This window comes from Neodiprion virginianus, chromosome 1 (assembly GCF_021901495.1).
Source record: "Neodiprion virginianus isolate iyNeoVirg1 chromosome 1, iyNeoVirg1.1, whole genome shotgun sequence".
Lineage (NCBI taxonomy): Eukaryota > Metazoa > Arthropoda > Insecta > Hymenoptera > Diprionidae > Neodiprion > Neodiprion virginianus.
In genome coordinates this window covers 26,655,002-26,682,295 of record NC_060877.1, presented here as the reverse complement: position 1 = coordinate 26,682,295, position 27,294 = coordinate 26,655,002, and the positions used below count along the sequence as shown (strand labels likewise).

Here is a 27,294-nt window from a genome sequence, read left to right as displayed (position 1 = left end):
TGCGGAGGAGCTCCGGGGTTTTAGGCGTTGGCGAGGCATGACATGTGATCGACGACGGTAGTTCGCCTTGGAATAACTGTATAACTGGATCGATATACTTGGGCAGTATAACGATTCGATTGTTTTCTTTGTTCCGCGTTCTCCTCCGCGTTTCGCCCGAGAACCATTATACACAGGGTGACCCAGGACTATCGCCTCATACGCTACCAATGTATTCCGCCTGAAAATCAGCGAACGAAAAGTTTTTTCATTTCTAATTGCAAATTTGTCGTTTGCGAATTAAAGCCGCGTGAAGTTGGCTGACCCGGTATCTCGGAACAGGACTGGCGGGGCGTTTTTCAATCGACATGCTACAGCGTGAACTTTGACATTATTCTCAAGAGAAAAATACTGTTTTTTTTTTCGAAAAGGACGAAAGCGATCAGTGTTACGAATGAACGTGCGCATACCTATCAGGCTTACTAAAACTCGTTTCAGTCATCCTCGGATCATCGGCAAGTGCATGATCATTGTAATTATATAAACATAACCAGTAGAGAATTGTTTCAGCAACATGAGTTCCAAAATGTGATAAAATTGCGAATTCATCGTTGGACAGTTCGAGTGGTCGAGAGGGAATAAAATTTCTCACGAATAAAATACAAATCAACAATTGCGTCAAATCTCATCAAGCCGAAAGGTGAAACCTCTGAGCACAATTTTGATCTTTCGCAAGTTTCTGGAGTGCCTTGTCACGTTATCTCGCGAAAATTATCCGTTGCCAATTGGAACCATTTGAAATTCGGGTCCGCATCCTTGAGGGCTCTGGCCCTGTGGCCAGCGCTCTGCGGCCCAAGGAAGTAAGTGCATAAAGAAAAGAAGAAGGCAGGGGCAGTTTTGCAGAGCGTCTTCAGAAATAGTCGAACAGCCCTCGACCACATCGACGTAATGCCCAGACCCATAGCTGCGGATGCATGTAGAAACTGGTTTCGTTCTTTGGTTCGATCGTTCGCGGGAGCTTGCGCCATGGCAGAGCAAAACGCGGCGTGGCACACCCGCGGCCTAGTCTCCGTCACGGAGGAGATGTCGATCTCCGATGCTCACGAAGGTGGGTTCGCCGTCGTCGAGACAGACAATACAAGCCTCGCTTCCTTTACGTAATCTACGCGCACACACACACAAAAGGCTAGTTACAATGTCCGGAGAAAATGAATTCGCGTCCATTGATTCTTCCTTGTTTCTAGTTAAGAGCAAGTCTGGTCGGATTATTCAATGTCTAAGCTTATAGTTTTGCATCGCGTTGTTTTTGTTCCCCAGTTGTATACGTATATCAACCGGATGCAGGAAGCTTAACGATGAGATAAAAATTCGTTCCACCATTTCTACCGTCAAGGATGTTAAAAGTTTCGACCGCATTTCACCGACTCCTCATCGGCATCATCCGATGCGTGTAGGTCATTTCTAGAATCTAACGCGTGTTACAGCGAAGCTAATTAATTCAATCTTAACGAGCTAGATATAATCGAGGATTTTAATTATCCGGCACGATTTTATGGTTAACACGGCTGAAAACTTCAATGTCGAGGTGTCGGTGTAACGTTTTCCGAGACTTTAATCGCTCAATCTAAAGAAATAATCGAAGATAGCGACAGAAGCGATTGAGAGGATGTGCGCAGCCAATGTGGGCGTAACATATTATCTGAAGATAAAATTTAGCGAAGCGAAGTGTAATGGCGATAAATGTAACCTTGTGAAAATGACAGGCTCTTCTTTATCTTGAGCTTTTTGTTCGCATCAACTTTCAGGTCAAAGCTCAAGAAACATGCACGGCACTCTTTGATTCTTGCAAAATTTACTCACGTAAACTGGGTACATACCCTTAAACCAATTACAGTAAAGTTACGTCCGAGGCGTTGGTAGTACACATACATATATAGTGTATATTTATATGTGTGCGCGTGTGTGTGTGTGTGTATATATATACAACGGGGGAAAAAACTTAATCACTTAAATTCAGATGGTTGAATAAAAAATGTTGACTGCTTTGAAGTAGCGTTTAATTTTTTGTCGGCTTAATGGTTTGTAATCTAACGTTTCCGATGTTCGCTCGAGTTTCATGCCACTCCGCCGTTTCTTGTCTATCCACGTTATATCTGTATAAATAATGGGTACAGCCTTATTCGATTAGATACTTTTATACACACGTACATGCATACAATGCGTAGTAAATAATAAGCTCGATGTCTGGTAAATGAATTTCTTTTCGCGTCAATAATTTGCACACAGAGTTGTTCAAAAACTTACACAGTTACCGTCAAGTTTACCTTATACTTTTGCAACTTTTTCAATGAAATAGGTATGGAACAGATTTAAATGCTCTAAATACAGAAATTCGAAAATTGAACGTTGTAAGGAGTCTCGTATTCGTATAGGTAAAATTTGGCCCACCTATGTCGCGGTCGATCGTGGTGTAGCCCACCAGCGATCAAAGTCCGAAGAGACCAGACTGCAGGCTGACCCGCCTTGGTGAACGAAAAAAAAATATACATTTAAAAAAAAAAAAAAAAAAAAATGAACCTGATACCTGCTGGAATCGAGGGGCATCGAGGCCAGCGATCATTCGATCCGACGATCCGACCATAAGGAACCGCCCAGCTCCAACAGAAATCGAAACTGCAGCACCGCAAAGTGCAATATCGATGCTAGGAACGATGAGAGCATATTACTCGCAGGCTCGTTTCAACTGAAAAGAAGAATTGCGAATTGTTTAGGCTAGCTACCTTCAATCACTCTCGAACCTTGCAGTTGAATTTGACCATGTAACCTCAAACATTATGAAATTTATAACAAAGACCGGCAGTACTTTATGGACTATGGTGTACTTCAAGTTAATGTTCGACTCTGACAAATAATTGCAAACTGCGCCAAATTGCCAAACAAATTTCATGTCAAAAGATCCAGAGCTTTTCAGTCTTCTGAATATCACCAATTACTTTCGGAGAGGAGTGACCGTGATCATTATCTTCGACATCTGCATGCAGAAATAGAGCCGATTACTCAGCGAGTAAACAGTATGGCTACTTACGAAGGTGTTGAAAATTTCGAAAATAAAAGGACGAAGAGGTACGAAATAGCGTTGTAGAGTCCCCTGGCCCACGGGTATTGGATGACATCGTGGTGTGGACAGCAGAGAGGGTCCGAAGCTGGTTATGGGGTCTAGGCTCGGCAAGACTCGACGATTCTCGGTAACACTCGGCAACACTTGACTCGACCTTGAACGGGCCCTGTATGGTCTATGCCACTGACACGGCCCAAGGACGCTACCACGCGGTAACGCTGTGCTGTTGTGCTGTTGTCCCGAAAAGCGGTCGAGGAACTTCGTTCGAAAGTCTCGGCTGATGGCGAATATTTTTCGAACATCCGATACGATAAGTACACTACAGTCCCAAACGACACCGGCAAACAATCGAGTGTTTACCGATGACGAAGAATTTTCAACTTCGTCTGATCGTGAGAAGAAGAAAATAAGAAGAATAGGAAGATGAAGAAGAGCCAGACGTACCGAAGGAAAGTTTTTCATCCTCCTTCGGAGTATCCTCGAAGTTCCCAAACCTACGGGATGACCTTGCTTTTTTTTTTCTTCTTCTTTAACCCTCGCCAAAACGGAATTCCTTGTTATTATTCTAACCGCTTGTCCAGTCTCAAGTCCATCAACACCCAGCCGACTTTCACCTGTACCGAAGGCACTTAAAATCAAACCACGAGTGTCACGTGCAGATGGTCGAGCAACGACCACGAAAAGGAGGCCCTGTTCGTCCGTATAATCCGGCGAAAAATTCCCTCTCACCGCGGCGTTGGATTACGCCAATGGTACGTAAGAGACGCGCGGTCGAAAAATCCCCCTGATTTTAACCCGGACCCCGAAACCGTGGCCCGCCATCGCAGGTCGAAACTCTCTCGCGTCTGTTAGCAGAGAGATAGAGAGAGAGGGAGAGAAAGAAAGAAAGAGAGAGTTCTGCGGTGTGAGCGTGCAGAGTTGGTCGGGGGCCAGTGTACGTGAGATACGGTGCATCTCCTGGACCGGCCCTATACCCTACGAAAGAGAGGCGCGTGTGGTTGTAGACCTGCAGCAGACCTGCAGCAGCCAGGATCAACGTACTTTTGGAGACGCGTCTCGACGATGGAGCAAACGCATACCTAGATATACGTGTATATACGTGCACGTACGTGCGGGAGGGACGCGCGAAGGTGTGCGAAATCGTGCAGCAAAGTCCACGTACCGTGTAGCAATTTTATGGTATCTTCTCGTATAATAAACAATTTATTGGCGTGCATAATTTTCTCGCAGACAATTTTCAGGTACGCCTTTCAAGAGCGTACATATACATTCATATATAGAATCGTGTGTGTATGTATGTGCCTGTAGTCGAGGCTCGATCGAGGCGGTAAAGCCGAGCGCACTGAATAGAGCTTAGAAATATATTCATACAGGACGAAACAATCGTATAATACATCGATGATCTTTGTACGGCGGTGTAGGTATGTATGAAGAGGAAACTTGGTAGCTACAGTAATGGCTCAATTCGCATGGTAAAACAACGATAAATTGTTCGTTGAGGAAGCGACGGTCGATTAGTCGATGAAAAAGAAAATATCTAGTAATTAGTATTATTTCTCAATTAACCGAACGTAGTCGCTAGAGCCGAAGATCAAAGAGGATGCGTTAGCGAAATGCTTTGAAATCTTGCAGCTTGAGAAGAAGGAGAAGAAGAGAGAAGGAAATGGAAAAGAATAAGGCGAAGAAGAAGATGATGAAGAAGAAGAAGAAGAAGAAGAAGAACACGGAGAAGAAGAAATGAGAATCGCACGTTGTACGACACACAGACACAGGCACACGCATATTCCCCCAACGAACCGAGAAGAGCTCCACGCTCTGATATATATACTAGCGGGTTCTTTTTTACCCCGGCAAGGAAGGTGCTGGTGGTTGGCGAAGTGGCGTGTTCGTCTCAGGGTTTGCGTGACAACGAGCAGAAGGAGCCGATCTGTTATGATTATTATCGTGATCCGCATTCGTATATACCGTGTACCAATTAACCCCAAAGTATCGCCTCGCGAGTATTAGCCTTTCATCGATATGAGCGCAATTCCGTTCCACCAACCCTCGCTCACTTGTGTTATATGCGTACGCAAGTACTCGTACGTTACATACGTATACGAATAGTTTGCGTAGTTAATTCCTACGCGTAATCGATATAGAGGATCAAATACGTGGACGAAAGAGGGACCGTTGAATGGCTCGTGAAATCGAAGGGCGTGTATATCGATTGCATAGAATAAAATAGTATATTAGCTTGTTAACGGCGCAGTATTTACCTACCGTACATTAATCACCCTGTTACCGGAGCTACCATTCGCCCTCGTCGATAATAACTTCTACGGGGGAATAAGACTTTATTACAGACTAACAAGAACCCACAATGAAAAGCCGCGTCGCCGCCGACCGTGTTAGACAAATTTCTAATTGGCAGAAACGTCGGTTCAAAGTGGATAAAAGTACCGTCGGAATAAGAGGTAGGTACCAAGGTTCCAGCTGAAATGAAAACTTTCCGGTCACCGTGTACGTGGAAACTTGTCAAAGCACAAAACCAACTGCTTATACGTATATCATTTGCGCATTATAAGTTGGGTAAGAAACTAATAACTCAATAATATAATGCAAAGGTGTTCTTTTTTCCATCTCGCCTCCTTTCCCAGTGTTAATTCGAAAGTCGCAGCTGGTAATTCAAAAGCGGTATTACGGGTTGTTTAATGAACCCGTCGTGCGGATCCATATCAGTCACAGTAATAATTTATTAACCCCCAACGGAGCTCCGTTAATTAACAAAAATGGCCCTCGCACGGCTGAAATGGATTTACTACTCACTTGTTGACAGTAGGCGAGGCTCCGACTCTGTAACAAAAATAAAAGTAAAGAAAATTATTAAAGCATAGTTAACACCTCGCTCTTGAGTCGAGTTGAATGAAGTTCGTTATTGGGAAGACAAAAAAAGCGGTCTCTTATTCAGCATGGCGCGATATTGCCACTCACGATCATTTACTGTACTGTAAAGCGGCTGCCTCGACATAATGAGCTAAAACTTTCAATCGAATTAAACAAACCAGGCAATTATGACGAATAAGTATTTTACTGTTTTATTACCGACGTATAACGCGTCTCCGCATTCTTATTCGCGACGAAAAACTTTCCGCCTAACTGTACGACATTAAATTTGCATACGTTCTCAGTTCATGGATCTCGAAATTATTCCTATATACGAAGTGACAGGAGTTTATGCATCAACGCCGTACCAATCCAAATCCTTTAAAAATGAACTCGTAAAGGCCATAAGAGGAGACGAGACAAGATACTGGATTTTATTTTACACCTATTTTTTGTCAGGTGGTGAATTTATACAGTACCGTGGGGGTCAGAAGCGAAGCAATAAAAGTCTGATATGGTCAAGATTTTGGCAATCGAGGCGGAGAAAGAGGGAGAAAGATGAAAGGAAATTTTTTTCAACGACGTGTCGAGATACCTTTACCAAAAGTGTTGGTGACCCGTACCTCGACAGTTGTGGGAAAGAAACTGAGGACGTGTGTTGTTAAAAGTGTGATGTGAACCCGAAGCAACTGGGACAACAAAACTCGAGCGCTCATCGTCGTGTCGAGGAACGTCGACCCTTCAACTCTGGAAGTGTCAGAACGTTGTGAGTTCCGGATAGAAGAACGAGAAGGACTGCAGCAGCCGGTTCCTTACAAACTGGGAAATTATTCAAATTACTTGTGAGGAAGGACTTGGACGAACGGTGCGAGCTACTCGACAGCCAGCCAAAGGATGCATTCTTCCATCTTCCTCCTCCACCCTTACGACGGACAATTCTTCCGTCAAAAGACAATCTTCTCGAAGGTCTGCGACACCTCGAGTCTTGGAAGTAAAGCCAACCTTAACCCTCGTCGGCGTAGCGTCGCATCTCTCAATACACAATTCCTCTTTTGCAGCATTCACTCGTGGCGCGACAACGCCTCGTATCTACGTTGCATACAAATTTCAAGAAAACTTTTATGCACCCGACAAGAATTACCGGCTGAGAGAAGAGGAAAGAAGATAGCGGAACATCTCCACTCTTTCCAAGAAATGATATTATCGTACGCGCGAGTCATTTCCTCGGCGAACAAACGTTTCAAACACCGCGGCTGAATTTTTATCACCGAATGCAAATACGGCGTATACCGATTCCTGCTATTGATTTTGATCTGTAGTCGTTGGTTCGTTGGTGAAAGGTTCGGTACGAAAAGGTGCAGGTACGATCGTATACTTATCCTTTTTATTGGATTATTTGATTACTTGCAGCTCGTGAGCCTTGTTAGTGGAAGTCCGGTAACAGGATTCCTCGTGATTACAGAGGTGATCACGTAACGCGGGAACCTTCCAAAGTGTGCTCGGTACTCAATTAGACTATACAAGACCGTGGCTAAATAGAGCTATTAACTACAAACTTGGTTTATACCGAGCCTGAAAGATGAGGAGAGGAAGTGTGAGAAGAACAAAACCGAGCCGAGAAAACGTAACAAGACAAAGAAGAAAAACAAAAAGATAAATGAAATAAAACGAAACGAGATAGTAATAAGAAGCATAAATTATATCTCGTTGAGCCATAAAGTGACAATGTACTTTGAAGCGAGTCACGTAAGAGGTTGAGATGTGCAGCGAGAGATAAGCTAACCTTTGTCGTAGCTTACCAACCGCGGCGCCGGTTTTACTTCAAGCCTCTCTTTTATGCCAGCTGAACCACGGGCTGCGTTCGTACACGCGTAGAGAGATATGTACACACGCCGAAGGGGCCTGCCTCTACCTACTAAAGTGCGTGCGGATCCACTACCAACGCTCTACGCAACGCGGAGAAAAAAAAAGGAAGACCCTTCACATCAGCGACCGCGACGTAGATATGCCTGGTTTAACCTACGTTTCCCGCATCCGAATCACCGGACAGTGAAGGTTTCTTCCGACGTCCGTAAGCTTGGGTCGAACGAGCAGGCTTCATGGTCAGTTTAGGCGAACCGATTTTCGGGTCTTCTGTATTTTGATACATCATTTTGATTTATCGTCTCGTGCCAAGAGCTTCAGGTGAGTGAGCCACCTTTTAGTTCTGCACGAGCTGGCGCGAGTCGAGCATTAATAACTTTTTACGCAACAAGGCTTTTTGCCATTTCTGACGAATCCTGTACGAAAGGGGCTTCCAGAATCGTGCCAGACACTTGATTGGCCAACTTCGCTCTAAGACGCTGTAACGCGTTTCTGGCCGTCTCGCATCTACAACCTAACTGTAAGACAGCGTTAGCGATTCGTGAGAAAGGAAAAAATAAACATTTAAGATCGAAACGTCTGCTACTATAAATACCGCCAAACCATTGTCCGATCCGTGAGGACATCAATTTTGGAAAACAAAGAATTCACCGCCGAATGGGATATTTTTTCTCATGTGTAATAACCGCGTGCAGCAACGTTTACCTGTGTTCGCATGGCGGACGTACACGTGTACGGCGGGGTATTTTCAAACCTCGCATGATTTGTGTAGCTTCATACGGTAGAGTGGGTATATTTCAAGAAGATAGCGCTCGCCCTCCTCGTAGGTGGGGTTCGGCTTGTATTGTGGTGAGTTCAGCGGCGTTCACTCGCACGTAACCTCGTCTAAGGACTTGGGGGAGTCGGAGCTGAGGCGGCATCCGACCTCCACCTTGGTTACCAGCCACGCATGGCGGCCTTCTTCGGAGAACCTATTTTGCATTTAACACAGAAGAGATTTGGTCGTTAGATTTGCTACCACGGGATAGGCTACGCCGAGGCCTTGTCGTTGTCGTCTGGTACTGAAAGTTTCTTTTCTGCCTTATTCTTCTCCGTTTTCTTCTTCTTCGTCTTCTTCTACTTCTTTTTTCTTTGTCTTCTTCTCCTCCTTCTTCTGCTTCTTCCTCTTCAGCAGTAACAGTAGCAACAGCGGCAGCCTTCCCCCTACTGCACTGCAGTCCCCATGCCATAGAATCATTACCGTAGGACCATTATTTATGGAAATTGCTGTATTGCGACATTTCAACGCGCGGCAAACTGAAAATCATCTCGCAAGACAATTCAAAAGCAGTACTAGGTAATCATTTGTAAAGTACCGCCACTTTTGTCGAGCATATACACACACACCGACCACATTCTCTCCTTGAATTGTTGGCTTAGTTTAGTTTCGTTCTGGGCTGGGATAATGGCATAACATTATTCCCTGGCTTATCTAACAATAAGCAGTGATTCTAATCTCAAACATCCTTTCACACCTTGACAAGTGGATAGGTACTTCTCAGATGTAGCTCTGTTAGGCATTTTTGGTCGTCTCGACTATTTGTCGACGAGGTGATTATAAAATTGCCAACAAGTTTCATTAGTCGTTTATTCGGACGAACTTGCAGTGTACCTGTTTAGTGGTCAAATTGATCGCGGTTAGCTTTTACCTGATTTATCACTTTCGTAAATTTCTCAATTTATTCTCTTCGGTATATAAAAGCATTTCCACAGTATATAAGTGATCAACTTAACGACGGTGATTCACAAGATGCAGGTAAGTACCTTTCGCATGATATCCCGTAACTTTAGCCAGATATCTGTGTACACGGTGTTCCTTCATCAACGTCACCAAGCTGTTATTCACAAAACAAATTATTTAGATCGAATGCGGTCAGATCATAAACACGACGAATTACTCCATTTTGAGAACCGATATTTTGTTATATCAATGACCGAGAAAATTGTTGGCAGAAAATTCATCGCGGAAAGTGAATTTGTTTCGAGAAGATAATCTCCTCGGGAGATATAACTGATACACCCAGTATCATCGCCCAATAAACAAAGTGCAGTATATACCAAATGAGCCAGCATTGTACTTCCCGTGCCTCGATAATCTTCTCATTTTTCAAATTGGCTTCCTCGTCGAGAACATCACTCACGAGATACGGACAGATCCCCTGTAAGGGAAATGATAGTCGTAAACAGCAATCAGACCAGATCTCGGATCGCGATTCGCTTACACAACGTCAAGCGCATGCAGGAGACCGATCCGCTCAACTATATGCCATAACGGCGTTCACCAACGAGTATCATTCCGTAAAGATGCCGGAGCAATAAAGCACATTTGCATTTATTCAAACGTATTTTACGTGCGATATGCGGAGATTTAACTCGCAAAACAGAAAAAAAAAAACATCAGACGACGAACAGAACGTATCCATTTTTAATTTCTAAACGGCAGGCTCATATGTAGCTGGTTGAATTTGAAATCGTCTGAATCGAATGAATTTTCATCAAAGCTTCGACAAACCGTTAATTCGGAAGAGTCCGATTACCTACTGAACCACATAACAGTGATACATGATGTAATGACTGAATGGATCCACGGTGCGCATCCCGACTTATGACTTTCAAGTTGTCGCGTGTAACTATCAAAGAGCAGGACTTGCAATAAATCCGAGGACTTTTCGTCATCCGCCAACAAAAGCCCCAGACAAGTCTGTATAAATCATATTAAACCCGTGCCTAACTATATATTACACACCGCGTAAAATCTATTTCAAGTTCATTCGGGTTCAAAACTGCTTCGTTGCCTGTGCGATAAGAGGATTGTAAATGAAAAATAGCGAAATCTACTTTCATCTACTGACTCAAAAAATACTGCACGTAGTCACTCAGCAGAGAAATAGCATAAACCTGGAAATTTATGTCTTGGGTTCAGTGTGGCTGACAATTTTGCAATCTCACGCCAATTCATCACGCAGGGGATGACGTGGGTTGAAAAGTGTTCTCGGATAGATAAAGACCTGACACGAAGAATGGCTAATTCCTTAGCTCGGAGGGCATCGGCAACTGGAATAAGAATTAGTGAAACCAGCAAATGTCAGAATCACGTGATCCCTTGCGCCAGACATTCACCGCGCTTTGACGTGACATCGTTCGTTTTGTATGAGATTTTATCTAAAGCGCGGGCGAGTTACAAAGTTACGAGCGGTATTATGTTACGTGTAAATAATGTTACTAGATCTGTCATATCAGACGATAGACGTCAGGCACGTTCTCGTGAACGCTTCGTCAGAACGTATCATACCACAGGGTCTAATCTGCCGTTTGAGAACTACAAGACCAGCGCCCGAAATGCCCCGGGATAATTCGAAAACTGGTAGCACAACCGAAGGGGTTGCAAAATGCCAATCCATTTTTTGTAGTCACAAAGAAATCGGAGTCTGAAGATGATCATCGATCGGATAATGGATGGAATTCTACGAATTTTTCCAGCTCCCGTATAAACTAAACAAAACTTTACAGGCTGAATTTCTGAAAGAAAAGTTCGACCAATTAGTCGTTGCGAGCTAAGCTACTATCATTATCAAGTAATAGACCATCTTAACGCGACCTCGTATAAATCGCATACTGTCACGCGAATGCAATCTCGTAACCCACAGCAACGCCATAAAACTCTATACTCTGTAGTCTATAATATGGATCTTCCTGATGTGAAAACGTTAAACATGAAGATACGTGTATATGTGTGAAAAATTTTAGTCACTCCGCGAATGTTTCACCATTCCCATAATGCACTGATATCAATATTGCCAATAACACTGTATTATACGTATTTTGTCGCGAACAATCGACCGACTGAAATTTCAGCCTCATTTTCGATGAGAACAGGCCAGCTTATGGGCTAGAAACACGACACTGAACTTACTACGGCAGAAGCCGCATCAAAGCGAACCTATAAGGACAATCAAGCAATTAGATGATTATAGACAATAAACTCTGGAAGCAAAGTTGAAATTGGCGCGGAGGGAGCAACTCGGCTCCTTGTCGAAGCCGAATGCCGTAGATGGTGCGATGTGGGAGAAGCGAAAGGAAATGCACTTAACTATGCTGTGCCCAGGCTAACGGTAGCTCCTAAGTTAGTATGCACGATCTGTTCCCTTGACAGGAAGCCGAGTCTCCTCCATTGAACCAGGGAAGACTACAGAGTACAGAGTACAAGGTACAGGGTACAAGGTATAGCCCAACAGTCTGCCCCTGCCTCGGCTGGGTTTATACTTTATACATATGTGCGGGATACTTGTCAGGGAATCTTTCGCCTCAGCGATGTTCGGTGGATACATGTTCACCTTTGCATATACGTATAAACGTGGATTTATATGTAATCTGTCATCAAGATTTCTGGAAACGTTCCACGTACCCGCACGTATCGTTCTTCCACGTGTAATTCCACTATTCCATTAGGCAAAATGATAGCCGAAGACTGCAGAGACGCCAAATGCCAAGCATGTAGAGACTGGTAAAGGAGTCGTTAATACCTACCGGGTTCGATTAATATTCATCGATCGTGCATCGAACTTTTTTCATGCGGGTTACATACTGTTATTCTCCCATGCAACGAGCTGGATTGGAAAAAAACGTCCCGGTCTGCTTTTCAAGTCCATTAAACTTCCGTAACACCTTCCTTGCCGGTGTAATCGGTGGAGATCATTGCGTGCCGCGCATTCTTCACTTTAATACTAATACCACACTGGATCAGTGGAACAGTACGTTTCTTTTTTTCACTGAAGCCAATTGCACCAATAACGATATGCTCAGTTTGAACCGTTCGTCGAGAGTGGTATTTGAAAAAGAAAAGGAAAAAAATCAGCATACAGTGACACGCAATCCAGATAATTATCCTCGTCATTATTGCTAGGATTAATATACCTTGATGTGGCGCTACAGAAGTGACTATTAACAGTTTATCAAGAGGTAATCGAGACAGAAGCTACATATCCGTTCATCACTGTCAGTATAACTCAAGGCAGCTTGTGTGCAGCAAATTGTCACGGAACATGCTATCTTGCTCGAGTCATTTGCAGCTTTTGATGCACCATAGAAGATTTCTGTAGAAACTTGGTTTTACTTCGATCGCGTAAAAGGAAGCTAGTGCGACGGGTCTTAGTCGATTTGGAAAAATACATTTCTCGTCGCCCAGCTTCGAAAGGCCACGAGCTTGACCGTTAGATTTGGCAGGACGATAGATGAGACTCGGTGGTTCTTCACCTTGGACGCTCCTGTTCGTCCAGCTATCGTCCGATCTTCACGCCCGTAGGCTCTTCAAGTTCCGCTTAAAAATACGCTAATTACTTCGCCTCCCCGTGGTAATGCTGTTACATATATACGCATATTCTCGGGGTATAAACACGTCGCCGTGTAGGATTGTATGTAAAATAAAAAATGAGACCCACCGGTAATGAAATTACCTCCATATATTCAACGCACGTTACCCCGTGTTACGCCAGAGCTAAGACTGTAAATGATTGTAACGAACTACGATCGTAAAGAAGACGGAAAAGTTTGATGCGGGAAACTTGAACGAACGAGAACGAAGCCTCTCGACACTTCGTCAGCCGTCTGTCCTAATTGCTCGCTTAGAACTTTATACCTTGTTTTCTCATTAACAGCTTGTCGGCCGAAAATTTAAAGTCAACCTAAATTAGGCTGCTCGGCAAACTAACGTCGTTCATCGTTTTTGTCTTGGGAGGATATTTTCAGATGCCCAATCCACAGCGTAACTACTAAAAATTCGACGTTTTGGCACAGGTTAAAAGAAACACACCTCGGTACGTCTCACGCATAGGGTGTTATAACTGCACTTGGTATGATATAAGGATACATGTTACGTATATACCTATAAACTACGTGCATATACATTGACTATTGTATTGTAATCGAACTGATGATAACGTAACGTGCCTCTGGTTTACGACTGGCCGTACTGCAAAGCAAGGCTTGCATCGGATTGACATTTAGCTTTCGAAATTAAACTCGCCGCATGACGATCGTCAGGGAAGAGTTGAGTGAAAGAGAGAAAGGAGAATAGAGTGAGATGATCGATGATGGAAGGGGGTTGAGTCGGAGAGCCGATGAGTGTCGGCAACTTCTAGCGACTGCCTGGCAAATACCACCAGGCAGATAGCGCTAACATTTAAATGCCAATCCTGCCCTCTGTGCCATGAAACTTATAGGACGTACGGAGCGCCAATGAAAAACAACTCTGTCTGTTCTTCGACAGGTTTAGCGACTCCTCGTAACTATTTGTGTCGCCTATAACGCGGAAAGCCGTGCAGGGAGAAGACGACCTCGGGGTCAAATCAGGTTCTCGGCGAGAAACTCTGATCCTTACCTGACTTAAATCTTAACAAGCAACAAATGCGCAGAGTAGGATGGAGACGAGAAGCTAGCTTCATTCTTGACGTATGCCAATGGTACGGAAATTCCAGAGAAACGACTAAACGATTTGGTGTGAATTTCAAGTAGTACAGTGTAATACAGAAGACTTCTTAACAATCCATCAAGAACAATGATGATAATGGGAAAATTAATGAATACGTATAAGGCAGAGCGACAAGCGTGCAGCAGTTATAATCGACACATTGAAAAGAGAGTCGACGGTTGTATAAATGTAGAATTAGTCGGTCGATCTGTATACAGTTACGAATTACCCTAACAAGGCTTACTTCCGATTATAGCCGGACCCATTGTTCTCCCGTGCATAAGTGTAGTCTTTAGTCTTTATTTTGCCAGTCCTCCTCTTATTCTTCTTTGCCGTCTCTTCGCAATTCTATTCCCGTACGGTACTCGTTTATTCGACTATTCAGTCGCGAGTTATATACATATAATATAGGTATACGTATACATGGACTATGATACGCAATAGATTCTGTGTAATCTGCGGCGTACAATAGAATCGAAGAGCTGCGTCTCTCGCCACCCGTTACAAAAGGTATCTTCCTTATATATAATCGATCCGATCGGATTGCGAAATTTGAAAACCGGCGGTCGGCGGTCGTACGATTGTAGCAACAGTTACGCGAGCCATAAAACAAGCAGTAACTCTGTTAACGGTGACGAGTGAAAAAGTTCCGATCGAAACAAGAAATGACAAAGAATTTTATTCCGTATCCGGGCAGACACTGTCAACCATCGCCACAACGTGTGCAACTATCTCTTTCGAAACGACCGGATCACGACGTGCTTAGGAAATCGCGTTCGACATAATTTACATATACGGTCGTTGCCGTTGCTGCGCCGCTGTTCTTACCGATTTCAATGCCGATTATAATTCCGAGGTTGCTTCTTTTCTCGAGCACCACTTTTGCCTCCCTCGAGCGCCAGTCTTTCTTTATCATCCGCTTGCAAGATATAATCTCAGAGGACAGAAGATTGAAGTGAAATGAAGCAAACACGAAGTGAACTCTAGAGGCAGTCAAGTTTTTCGAAAAATTTATTTAAATCGATAAAATGCTAGTCGGCGGTACAAGGATACCTCCGTATGACGTGTACGTGTATTTAAGTGGACGTCTGGTCGTTCGTGACTCGCCATGCGTATACAATGTATACTACGTACCTGTCTCTACGTCTTTACAAATGTATTGGACGAGACGTTGATCGCGTTGTTATTATAACCCTTATCATTATCATTACCATTACGGTTATACGATACAGGCTTAATTGTACCTTCGTGATAAAGTTGGAGCCGGGTTAGGTAGGTAGATGGCTGCATGAAGAGCAAAAGGGAAAAGTATAATCCCTCCTTGGTATCCGGCCCGCCGCTTGACCTAACGCAACCTGAACTTGGGATCGCCTCGACGTCTCAAACCCATCGCGTATTTATTCAAACAAGTTATACGCACATCCAACGGCGGAGTGGATTACAGGTACCCGCTTTGACACCGATCGTTCTCGATAAGACGAAGCTAATAAATCGACTCAACAGCTCATCGGTTACGACCAAAGGTTTGTCGTAAAATAACGCCCACTGTAAAGGGTTCGAACGAGATTCGAGTCTGCGTCTCTGTCGGGGCACGAAATGGTCACTTTCGAAAGAAACCGCGTGCAGACCCGGTTCTGCAACGGTAAACACTCGGGGAACCCCGAGGGTAAAAAATATCGTTGACAACTTGTCAAGATTTCAAAATCCACAGGTGGATAATTCGAGGAGAAAGAAAAAAATCTGGGTTTCACGGACGGGAAGCTGGGCGCGTCAATCAAGCGAGATACACCTCGAAACCGTGAATGTGCTCCAAGTAGATACAGTCTGTATGCGATACGTGAAACGCGTGAGTTGCTACCAGGCAGGAGATGAAATCGGTCGCAATCGAAGGCCCGAGGCCAAAACGTCCGTTAGGTGGCATACCTGATACCTACACGTGTCTCGTATGATGAAACGTAACGTAGTCACAACGATCGTACGACCAGAATTTAAGTACGAACGGATTAAAGGATGCTCACGTTCGCGGCGAAACGCGATTACGGATTTGCGATGTCTCGGTAAGAGAGGATGAAAAAGAAAAAAGAAGAAAAGCAAAAGATCGCAAAGGACGATCTCGGTATGAAAAAAAGGAATTCATTTTGCCAGTCTCTGCAGAATCGCGAGTCAGCGTCATAGCCAACTGGGCAGACCTAAAAACGTTTACCGCAGACGTCGTTGATCTTTCTCTTATTATAGGTATACCCATGGCGTGACGTACCTATATAAATACCTACGTTTAGAAAGCGTAAAATTTCAACAAACAATCGTAATACACGTATAACGCTAATTCCTACGGTTAGTTGCCGCCGCGATAAATAATTTCAATTGGTCTTGCAGGTAATTCAGGCATCAAAAAGTTCATCGTAAATTTGTTCGGACGATGCTACTCGATGTTGCACGTACGCGTTGCTGACGTTAAATTCTCGTCACGACCTCGTTCGTCGCGTCAAAAGGATCCTAGCTTACCAGTAAAAAAAAAAAAAAAAAAAAAAAAAAAACAAGAAAAGAGGAAGAAAAAAATACTCTTACAAATTGAAATAATCTAGATAGCGACGCAGGCAATTTGCCACGAATAGCGAGCTACAAACAGAGCTATTCGTTCGTTCCGCGTTCTACTTTCTATGCGATACGTTTCATCGGATATACCCCTTTCAATCTCTAGGTACGTATTATACTATACGTATACCGACAATTCGGTTTATAACGAGAGATTCTGATCTTCTTAGATCCAACGCCGCAGGATCCCAACTTTCGCGTAACAAATTTACTATACCTATAACACGGTCGAAATTTGAGCGATATTCTATTTATCCAGGACTGCAAGATGAACCGTGATAAATTCAACGTCTCGTTAATGTAATCCATTAAGAGATTTAATTTTTTACTCATAGCTGACATTTTTTCCAATTGTATAATTCCCTTTTTAATTTTCTACCGAAAAATAACGAAATCGACCTTACGCTCCGAGACTCATTACAAGAGTCATTCAAGCTGACGGATATATAATACACGTCGACGACTGAACGGCGAGAAATTGATGTTAAGATCTTGACGCGCGATGTTTGCCTTTCCGGTTTATTCACACTTTCATGAACTGAATCCACGCAGCTTGTAAATATTTTACACTTCGTACAACTTTGCAACCGAGATGTAACGGAAGCTGCCCACTCGAGTCAAGTCATTCTTAACTGCAACCGCGAGTCGTGCGTCTGCAGTTCTTCGAACACCGCTTTCGTTAGTCACCGTATTTCCATTGACACCTAAAAAGACGGCGCGCGAGCGAAGTAACAAGACTTCCATAGCGAAGGAATAAAAATTAGGATACGCGGTAAAGGGTATATTAAGACCAATTGCGGTTGGGTAGAGCAAGGAGATGGGAGGCTAAGAAGCTACTTGCTCTTCAAGTGCAGCTACTTTACCCGAGCTTCCGCGCAGTACAGAAGGCGATACGTAAGCTCACCGTTTCCATATTTACAGGCTTTACCATAACGCGTGCATATTGCACGTATCCAATTGCAATTTCGAGAACGGTATTATCGGCGCATACCGAAGCAGAAACGGATCTCTGAACCAGTAACAGGCCGATGAATAATTGATGTCGAACCGAATGACGCCCATCAGCGTAATACTACTTTAACAAGACGTGGTGATGAAAATAAGTTTAAAAAAAAAAACAAACAAAACAACACGATGCCATGCGAGCGTGGTGACCTCCCGTGGTTGACCCCGGATGGCAAGGTTCTGCGACCGAAGGAGGATTGGGTTGACAAGGAAGGGAAAGGCGAGGAAAGGAAAGAGGAGAGAAGAGCAAAGAAGAAAAGAGAAGGAAAGGGAACGGAGGCTCGCAGGGCAAGTTCACGGACCACTGAAAAATCATCGCGAGTGTGTGAGAAGGTGTCGGTGCAACGATTGAAGAGCAGCATTCTTGATGCGATCAAGCTTTCGTAAATAATTATCCGATTATTCCTCAAGGTAATCGCGACCTCTGAAAGTTGATTGAAGAAAAACTGGAGGTATTTCAAGCGATCGCCAACTGTGAGTATACATGGTTTTAAACCTGAGTCCTGGTATTCTGCAGTGGACAAAATGCTGGTATACTTCGTCAAGATTAAGCCTGGCCTTCCTCCAATAAACATTCTTGAAAATTCTGCGACTCCCTGCAAGCCTCGCTCCTGCATTTATCCGTCAACTGCGCAGTAAGTTCGTAATGTATCCTGAGCAAGCACAATTACACATGCATGTCAGGATAATCAGCAGCAATGTGCAAATACCCGGACAGGAAAGGTAAAACAACGAACCGTGAATGGGTGAAGAGTTTCGTTAATCACACAAAAATATCTGTGCGATCACAGGTTTCCAGCGTTTAACGTGGCAAAATTTCCCCGCAGAATATCAATTGCTATTGTGATATGCGGATGTGGTATCAAAGAACACTTCAAATAGTCGCAATTTATAGAGACAAGCTCGCAATATTTGTGTTTTCTTGTTGTGTTTAAATTTTTTTCTTGTTCTTTCATTTAGACCAAAAATGCCCGCAATCCGATTTTCGTGATATCCTGAAGACAAAAATTCTTAACCATCTCCACCGACCTTGACCGTAAGTAAATTTCCAACACCTCTTGCCGTGGCAAACTTTTGAAACAATGTTTCGAACAAGGTAACGACGACCCGCAATCCGAGTTAGAAAAAAAGCCGGAGGATCCGGTCGTCGAACTTTTTTACCATCAGAGACGTGGGGAACCCCGTATAAAATCCCTTGTATTGTCTCTGTCATAGATTAGTCGATGGTCGAAGATACACCCGCGAACTCGTCACGAAACGTAGATTTTTTAAAAACATCAATCGACTCAACGCGACGCGAGAGTTGAAAAAGTCTTTCTGAAATCGAAACGAATCAAACGATCGAGCGTTGCGTCACGTCGCAGGGTGAACAAAGGAATACCGTAACTCTTGCATAAAGCGGATCGGTTTTTCCTCGACTTTATACTGTACAACAATGACACAAAACGTATAATTCCCATCCATACGTTATTTGTCCCCTTTGAGGAGATACACAACGCCGTCGTCGTTCCCGTTATCGTATAGTTAATAGTATAAGGCACGAAGCGCGTTCGCCCGCCTGGCCGCACGAATAAGCCGTTTCTACTTATATACGTCGGGGAGGTCAACTGACAAAGGTGTTGGCATACATTACGCGGACGGATGGACGACTCGTCGTGTCGAAGGTGGCTGGAAGGAAGTGACCCCTTCTTCAGCCGCAGGACAGAATGATTTGTGACGCGTCGACCGCCCCCGACAAATTCATCCCGGTTAGGTGCAGTATACATATATATATATATATATATATATATATATATATATATATATATATATATACGTGTATGCATGTATGCGTAAATATATATATATATATATATATATTAGGGTGGTCCTTATTTGGGGTGTTAACGAATTCCGACAAGTGCGCCCCCTAGACACGTTTGAAATAAATAAAAAAAAATGTGTGCAAAACCCCAGCGCTGTAGTCCCATGAGAACACGTGCCTGTAAGCTCGTTTTGTTTCCCATTTAGATAACATGGCATTTTTAGACCAATTCAGTCACTATTTTTTCCAGTCATCCCTAAGTATGTTAAAAATTATTTATCCACATAAATCTATTGTTAATAGGCATGACTACGCGCACATTCTTTTTATATTATATTATATTATACACAATTGAAACTGAATGACCATAGTTTGAATGCAACTCTAATCAACTCATATCAAATTTATAATGAAATACGATACATGTGAGGTTTTGTAAAAGAATGTGCGCGTAGTCATGCCTATTAACAATAGATTTATGTGGATAAATAATTTTTAACATACTTAGGGATGACTAGAAAAAATAGTGACTGAATTGGTCTAAAAATGCCATGTTATCTAAATGGGAAACAAAACGAGCTTACAGGCACGTGTTCTCATGGGACTACAGCGCTGGGGTTTTGCACACATTTTTTTTTATTTATTTCAAACGTGTCTAGGGGGCGCACTTGTCGGAATTCGTCAACACCCCAAATAAGGACCACCCTAATATATATATATATGTATGTATGTATGTATGTATGTATCGCACGCTGGTTGTCACGTGATCGAATGGAAGTCGGCAGGCTTCGATTATTCACTTTCTAAGGCGGCAGGTTTACCGAGACCTTTGAAAACAGGTTGGAAATCCCACGCTTCGGATCGGCTTGCCGCTTCTCAAAATATATTCGAGAAGATATCTACAACGGGATTCTATCTCATCGCCGCCCGCCGACCATCCCCCGTACGTCCCGGCGAACTGCAAGCATTACACCTGTAATGTACCTACTTATGTAAACATGTATACATATACGCGTACTTTGACCAAAGGCGCACGAACACACATATTTACACATACGAGATCGCCGGACGTTGACGTAAATCACATACACGTATGTGTGCGTATGTATAATGTGGCCGGAGTTGAATAGCCACTTAACATCGGCCCGCATGACTAAAAAATGTTAATTGGTGACCGATGACTCGCGTCATATTCGAAACAGCTTGTCTTGATTATAAACAAAGAAAACACAAAGGGGATCCCTGTTACGTAACATTGTTTTGTTCTTTTAATTTTATTTCTTATTTATTTAAAAAAAAAAAAATTATTATTGTTAATATTTATTCTAGGTTTTTCTTTTTTTTTGTTCCAACTCACCGATAATTCGTTCGCTTCCTTCTCGATTATTTTCTTTGCTTTAATTAGGCTGCGCCGTTCGGATGTATGAGGTACACGTGTCTCGGCCAATCTGCGGAATAAATAAGTAATAATAAAATTACGACGATGATCATTTTGAATCGCGATATGACCGAGTGAAATATAGGGTCGAAAAAATTTCTCCTCAGGTGAGAGAAGAGACGGATTTTCATCTCGATTCCGTGTTTTTTCCTTTCTTTAAACCAAAAATATGGAGGTATGGAGGAGATGATCCTGAATATTTGTTCAAAATTTCATACAACTCCTCTCCAAAGCTTTCATTATTTATCAGAAAAAAGAAAGGAAAGAGATGAATAAAAAAAAAAAAAAAGAAGGTAAATCAAACCGGTTTCTTTCTCCTATAAAAGCATTTGGTCGGTCAGTCTGGGGGCATGCCCAATTCATAAATCAGACTATGAGAAACGGTACAAAAAATACCGAAATAACGAGTGAAAAACAATTGAATTATATACTAGTCTACCTACCGTGCATAAACGATAATGTAATAATCACAGCTCTCTTTCTCTCTCGAATGAACAAATTGAGGGCTAAGAAAAAGCAAAAAGAAACAAATAGCCCTTGCCTCGTCTTGTCAGTTGGTTATGCTACGCGGAGTTGTACGTGCACGTATATCTAATTGTAAGTGATTTCGAAACAGTTACAGTAGCACTTAGTTTACGACGCGCGTTGTTACAAGGTGAATCGATCGATTATCATCGCAAGAAACTTTTTAATGAAAATAAATCGAGTTTGCCGGAGCGTAGTTACGGTGATAGACGTATAGGTGCACAGATAGGTAATAGAACCTCGGCGATATTATGATGTAACCCGTGGTACACTCACGCTAGCTCTGCATTATACGCTGGCAGTGCGCTCGTATCAAAGTTGCAAAGTTGAATAAATGTACCACCCATACACACGTACAAGCACGCTCATACGGAATATATTATATTGTACCCTCGTTACGCACACGTGCAATGGAAACTCGCGTAGATTCAGAAGTTATAAGAGCGAGGGACCGTGTCCAGCCACGTAAGAAGGAAAAGCATGGTCCAGATTCAGAGCGTAACCTAGTTACTGGCGTTATACGTGATCGATACGCGTCTGCTGGATAAAGGGGCTTCCATGTCGATCTTTCAGTCACCGAGGAGCATTGATCGCGGATTGTCGAGGATGATTCCGAAAGTTAGTCGGACGGCGTTGCGTTAGTTGTACGTAATCTTGGAAAGCGGTATGAATGCGGCAAGTATCGTTTGAATCGTGGGAATAAGATGAAGCGGTGAAGCAGTCGTTGATCTTTGAGCAGGTTTAAAATCGCGATCGGTAAATCTGATCTTGGACATCTCTCGACTCGTGTGCTTGCTCGGCCAATAACTATCAAACACGCGCTACCTTCCGTCTGTAATAGTTGAAGAGAAAGCTAGGAGGCACGCCCTTCTGCCAGGCAACTACAGCCTCCTGGTGCGGCGGCATGGTCAGCCAAGACCATGGCAGGCACTCTCAAACGGTAGCGGACTGTCTGACAACGGTCTCCCCTCCGCAGCCTGCCTGGTTCTAGTAATTGTCTGCCGCCTTGCCAACGGGCAACAATAATGCTGTCAAGTCGATCGCGTGTGTTTGCCAACTCATTGCGATAATTTCAGACAGGCCACCACAGCGTCCGATAACACGCGGACGGAATACCACATAATCTATATCCAATCCCAACTCTATGTTCGTTATTACCTAGAGACTGCGCGAACGTCTGACGTACACGGATCAAAGACCGCCGGTGATCGATTACTACACATTTTATCAACTTCTTATTTCGTTCGTGCTTCTTCTTTTCTTCTCTAATCCTTCGGCAAAAATAAACTCCGACAGCCAACAGCCGTTCAATTTGTTCGGGTTCGACGGTACGGCATAACGCTGATAGGCGAATGACATGGCTCGTCGATAGTTTTCTTTGAGAAAAGCATCGCTTGAGCCGGAAGTATAAAGTACGAACGACCGGTCATCCGTTGAGCCTCCTGTCCGAGTGTACTCCTCGACATCTTTTCAACTATTTGGAATCCCGTCGACATCCTGCAGTCCAGGCGAACAAACGCTGGAGCAATCCGTAGATTAAGAGACTCATCTTCTTCGACACGTGAACCTTGAATCGGATTGCTCAATCCAGGGATTATACGACGTTTCGAGGACAGTCGTAAGAGTAGTAATGAAACCTGACCTCCACAGAGATATATATATATATATCTACATATATATCTACTCCATTTCCTAAGCCGCGGCGAAGCGTTGATAACGAAGATCGACATTCGACCCTTCAGTCTACACGCCCCAAATGGCTATGGATCCATCTTGATCAACACACCGCAGGACTAAATTGAACCTTTCTTTTTATGGGACACGTGTGTCTCAGGTCGTAGATTCTACTTTGTTCGTCGAATGGATACTGAAACGTCCAAGTGCCAGAAAGGCTAATTACGTGACTAGAGGAGTACAAACTTAGCGATCGTCGGCGGTTTCTGATGCTATCGTCGTTACAATACATCCGCACCGATATTATGACATACTTGCGCGCGTTTCCATCGCCGAAAAGTAAAGTGAAATAACCGTGAGGAGAAAAAGAATCCCGTGAAAGTATCGACCTTGAATCAATGGCGTGTTTGAAAAAGAGTAAAAGAAATCGGCCGGAAAGAAAAGAGATAAAAAACGAGCAAGAATTGTTATTTTCTGATCAGCAATTTAAAGAATTCTCGTGCAGCTTCGAAGCGCAGACCGAAGATTCGTGGTCCGAGATCTCTATAGGCAGGCGGTGGAGTGAATCGGGGATCCTGCACCTCTGTTTCTTAGTAACGATTTGCAGTCAGGATCCGCCCAAAATAAAACTTGTTCGAAACGAAGGAGAAGAAGCACGGCGCGAGGTAATAGAATTCGAGGGCTGTGATCCTGGTCTGAAATTGCCACCCTAATAAACAAAATTAACTTTGAGGTACGGAAAAAGCAGACGAACATGGGCCGCTGGGTTGTCTGGGACCCAGCCAGCACCGCCCATAGGGCCGAAACCGCATGCAGCAACGGAGAAGCCGCGAAGAAGAAGTTCTCGTTGGCTGGCATGGCTCTGCAGTTAGTCCGACCGACGAAATGGGCAAAGAAAAAAAAAAATTTTAAATAAAAAAATATCATCCAAGGTCAACGATTCCGCCGTTGGGACGTCGGCCTTCGCTCGCGCAAATCTCGCAAATCTAATTATCCGGGGGTCTGTCGTCCGGTAACAAGGTGGCAACTGCAGGCGATATTCGGACATCTGGGGTTCCTGAAATAACCGCCGTGTGTAAAGAGGGTCTTACGATTAACCGAGCGGTCCTTTCGAAGTGCGTTGAAAAAGGGCCCCGAGCACAATCGGAATGTCTCAGCCCTCGGAACAGTGACCCAGTGACGCACCAAACACAAAGGTTCCCTCCACCGAGCCTCGAGGTATGCGTGCCATCGAGGTTGAGTTTTTGGTCTAAAGAATGCTCGGAATTGCAAGGGCCTGCCGAGGCCACCATCTTGATTTGTAGAGGCACGTATGTGCGTGCCATTTTTTTGCCTCCTATTGAAACCCCCGCGTAAATATGTCACGTAGCATTTTACACACGTATAATCTACGTGTCCGACGCACGAGTGTAATTAAACCGCGTTGCATCAGCGGGTATGAAAGACAACGGTGTAAGTATTTCAATTTACCGAGCGCGCAAACGCCTCGCATCGCCCACAGGCTCGTTACGCTATCGGGTTTAATTAATCAATTTTAATTTGTCAATGGAACGAGACCGCTAACTAGAATCGGCCCATTTGCACATCTAATTGTGAATTTCTTTCACCGCGGTATCACGCGGTGGCTACGCCTGCACCTCTTCTACGTTCTACTACGGACTCGGTAATGACTCACGAAGGAAAAACCCAGAACGAGTTTTACGTTATTTTTGTCTTTCGTGAAATAACCCCGATGCGCCGAATCCCGAGAACCCAGCTTAAAGGATTTTGATTTTCTAGATGGTTGGTACAGGAATATGTCTACAAACTCCCCTATTCTTCCTACACTGCCTGTCAACACTTTGATAGAAATGGTATAAAAGATGAATCTAATTTTTACACGAAAACTATCCCATATGATTGTCAATTAAAAAACAACATGTGTCACTGCTCGTCAATCACGCACGATTTCGTCCACAGATTTACCCAATTCCCAGATGATTAAGTATAATAACGTGTGCTGTGTACCAGCAGCTCAAAGTCATCTCATTTAGTTCCAACGTCACGTTGCTAAATTATTTCCGATAGAAAAAGTTGAGTCAGTGTTCTCACAATTTGATAGATTACACATATACATACATTTGTGTTTAGAAGCAAGAAGTTTCCGTTCGTATCACAGCGGTAGATCGCAGGCTTAGACCGTGATGATCCGAGACGGATGATCAGCCAATAACGTCGTGGCTGTCAAGTTGTACCGTAATTCAATTACACGCGATACATTGGGTAAATTACCTCGCGCTTGTAAGGGATAATCGAGGTTCGTGCAATCCCGACGCGACGACTAAACACCCGCGAGGAAAACCTAAAGCGAGGACTAAAGCCGTGCAGCCTTGGCTGGGTGAAGGAGGAGGAAAATGGAAGGGCGCGACACCGGGGTGCGGCCTCAGGGGTGTGCCTGTCACCCTAATGAACTCCGCGAACGGCGTAGGATGAGGAGGATGAAGAGGACGAGGAGGACGAGGAGACGCGGGGAGGAAGGGCAGGACCTTTGCCGAGCTACGTGACGAACGTGCTGCGAGGAATGTGCGTTGTTGGAGGTGCGGGTAGGTCTTCGTCGGAATCCGCGAACCGGTGTGCATGGGGAAGAGGACGAAAAATGCCGAAGGTATGAGCATATAAACCAGTGACGTCATGCGGACGGTTAAAGTCGTCCGGCGCGACCGCAGAACCACCACTTGGTAAATGGGTATAAACTCGTCGATACAACCAATGCGTTTTAGCGATGTGCGCGCAGGCTGAGCAATATCGCACCACAGACCTCGGGCAGCATTTTTGTTTCTTTTTTTTTTTTTTTTTTTTTGTGTCTCTGGTGTTCAATACTGATTGTTCTTCTTGGAAAGGGATGGACAAAGCATCCGTGTCTGTACGTCATTAACGTTAATTATATTATATTACCATCGGTGAATGTCGAAGATGAGTATAAGGTAGGTTACGTACTAATCCTGAACTAGTAATCGCTAATTGCCTACGTCTGTCTAACGACTTTAGACGCAACGAGTGAGAAAAAGTATTAGGTCATGTAAACTTCAAGGAAATTAACGATTCTCCGTTAATTGATGCCGCGTCGTAATTCGGGACTCGGCCGCTTTTCAATACGGCGAAAAACGATGAGGCTGTGCAACGATCGCTTCGTGAATCGGCGAAATTCCGTAATATCGAAAGAGGCTGAGGCCTGGCTATTGGGCACACATTTATACGAGTTCCACCTTTCGAGGCATGCATATGTTACAATACCCGCTTTCTGTCTGCGTCGCGTCGTGCCGTTTCGTTTCGTTTCGTTTCGTTTGGAAGGTTAATTACTCTCTTTATACCTTTTGGTACGCGCACGCGAACCCGGCAAACAGCACGGTACGAAAATGTCAAACCAACAACTATTTCAAACTTTCGACTACGGCGTAATTTAATACCTGCCTGCATTGCCTTTTATAAAATACCAGACTCTGTTTTATTTTCACTCTCTTGCCGCGTCGAGTTTAACGATTTCCCCAGTTTTTCGCCCCAGCATACGTATTATACATGGTACCGTGTACCTATTACGTGATACAAAAATGGAGAAACACAACCGTACGAACGTTAACACCGACAAAGTCTCATTCGATCAGCCGAAGGCTGGTATTATTCTACCGACGCAACGCGGTTTGTAATTCTCGGGTTTAACACTGTGGATGTTTCGAGTCTTCGCGATTATGGCCCTCAGTCACGAAACTCGTACACGTAGGTACTCGCAAAGCCGGACCTCTCGAGATAGCTTCAAGAGGGATTGCATTACCCCTCGAAATTCAAATCCACCAGTCACCCATAATTTACGCGATGTAGGTACAGGTATGAGATTCGACCGGCAATATCTCATCGCTAACAAACCATAGCTTGCGCAGTTATAACTG

At 43.8% G+C, this 27,294-nt stretch overlaps 1 protein-coding gene across 6 annotated transcripts in view; it reads right to left on the bottom strand.

Moving 5' to 3' along the window:
• LOC124305915 (uncharacterized) overlaps window positions 1-27,294 on the bottom strand; it is a 119,457-nt gene that overhangs the window by 45,606 nt on the left and 46,557 nt on the right. For 5 of the 6 annotated variants that reach the window (XM_046765937.1, XM_046765955.1, XM_046765945.1 and 2 more), the window contains 2 exons: window positions 21,092-21,182; window positions 5,906-5,932 (listed from right to left, as the gene is read on the bottom strand). The gene's annotated coding sequence lies outside the window, so the exon portion shown is untranslated. The remainder of the gene's footprint in view (window positions 1-5,905; window positions 5,933-21,091; window positions 21,183-27,294) is intronic. The other variant, XM_046765965.1, reaches the window with a different exon arrangement.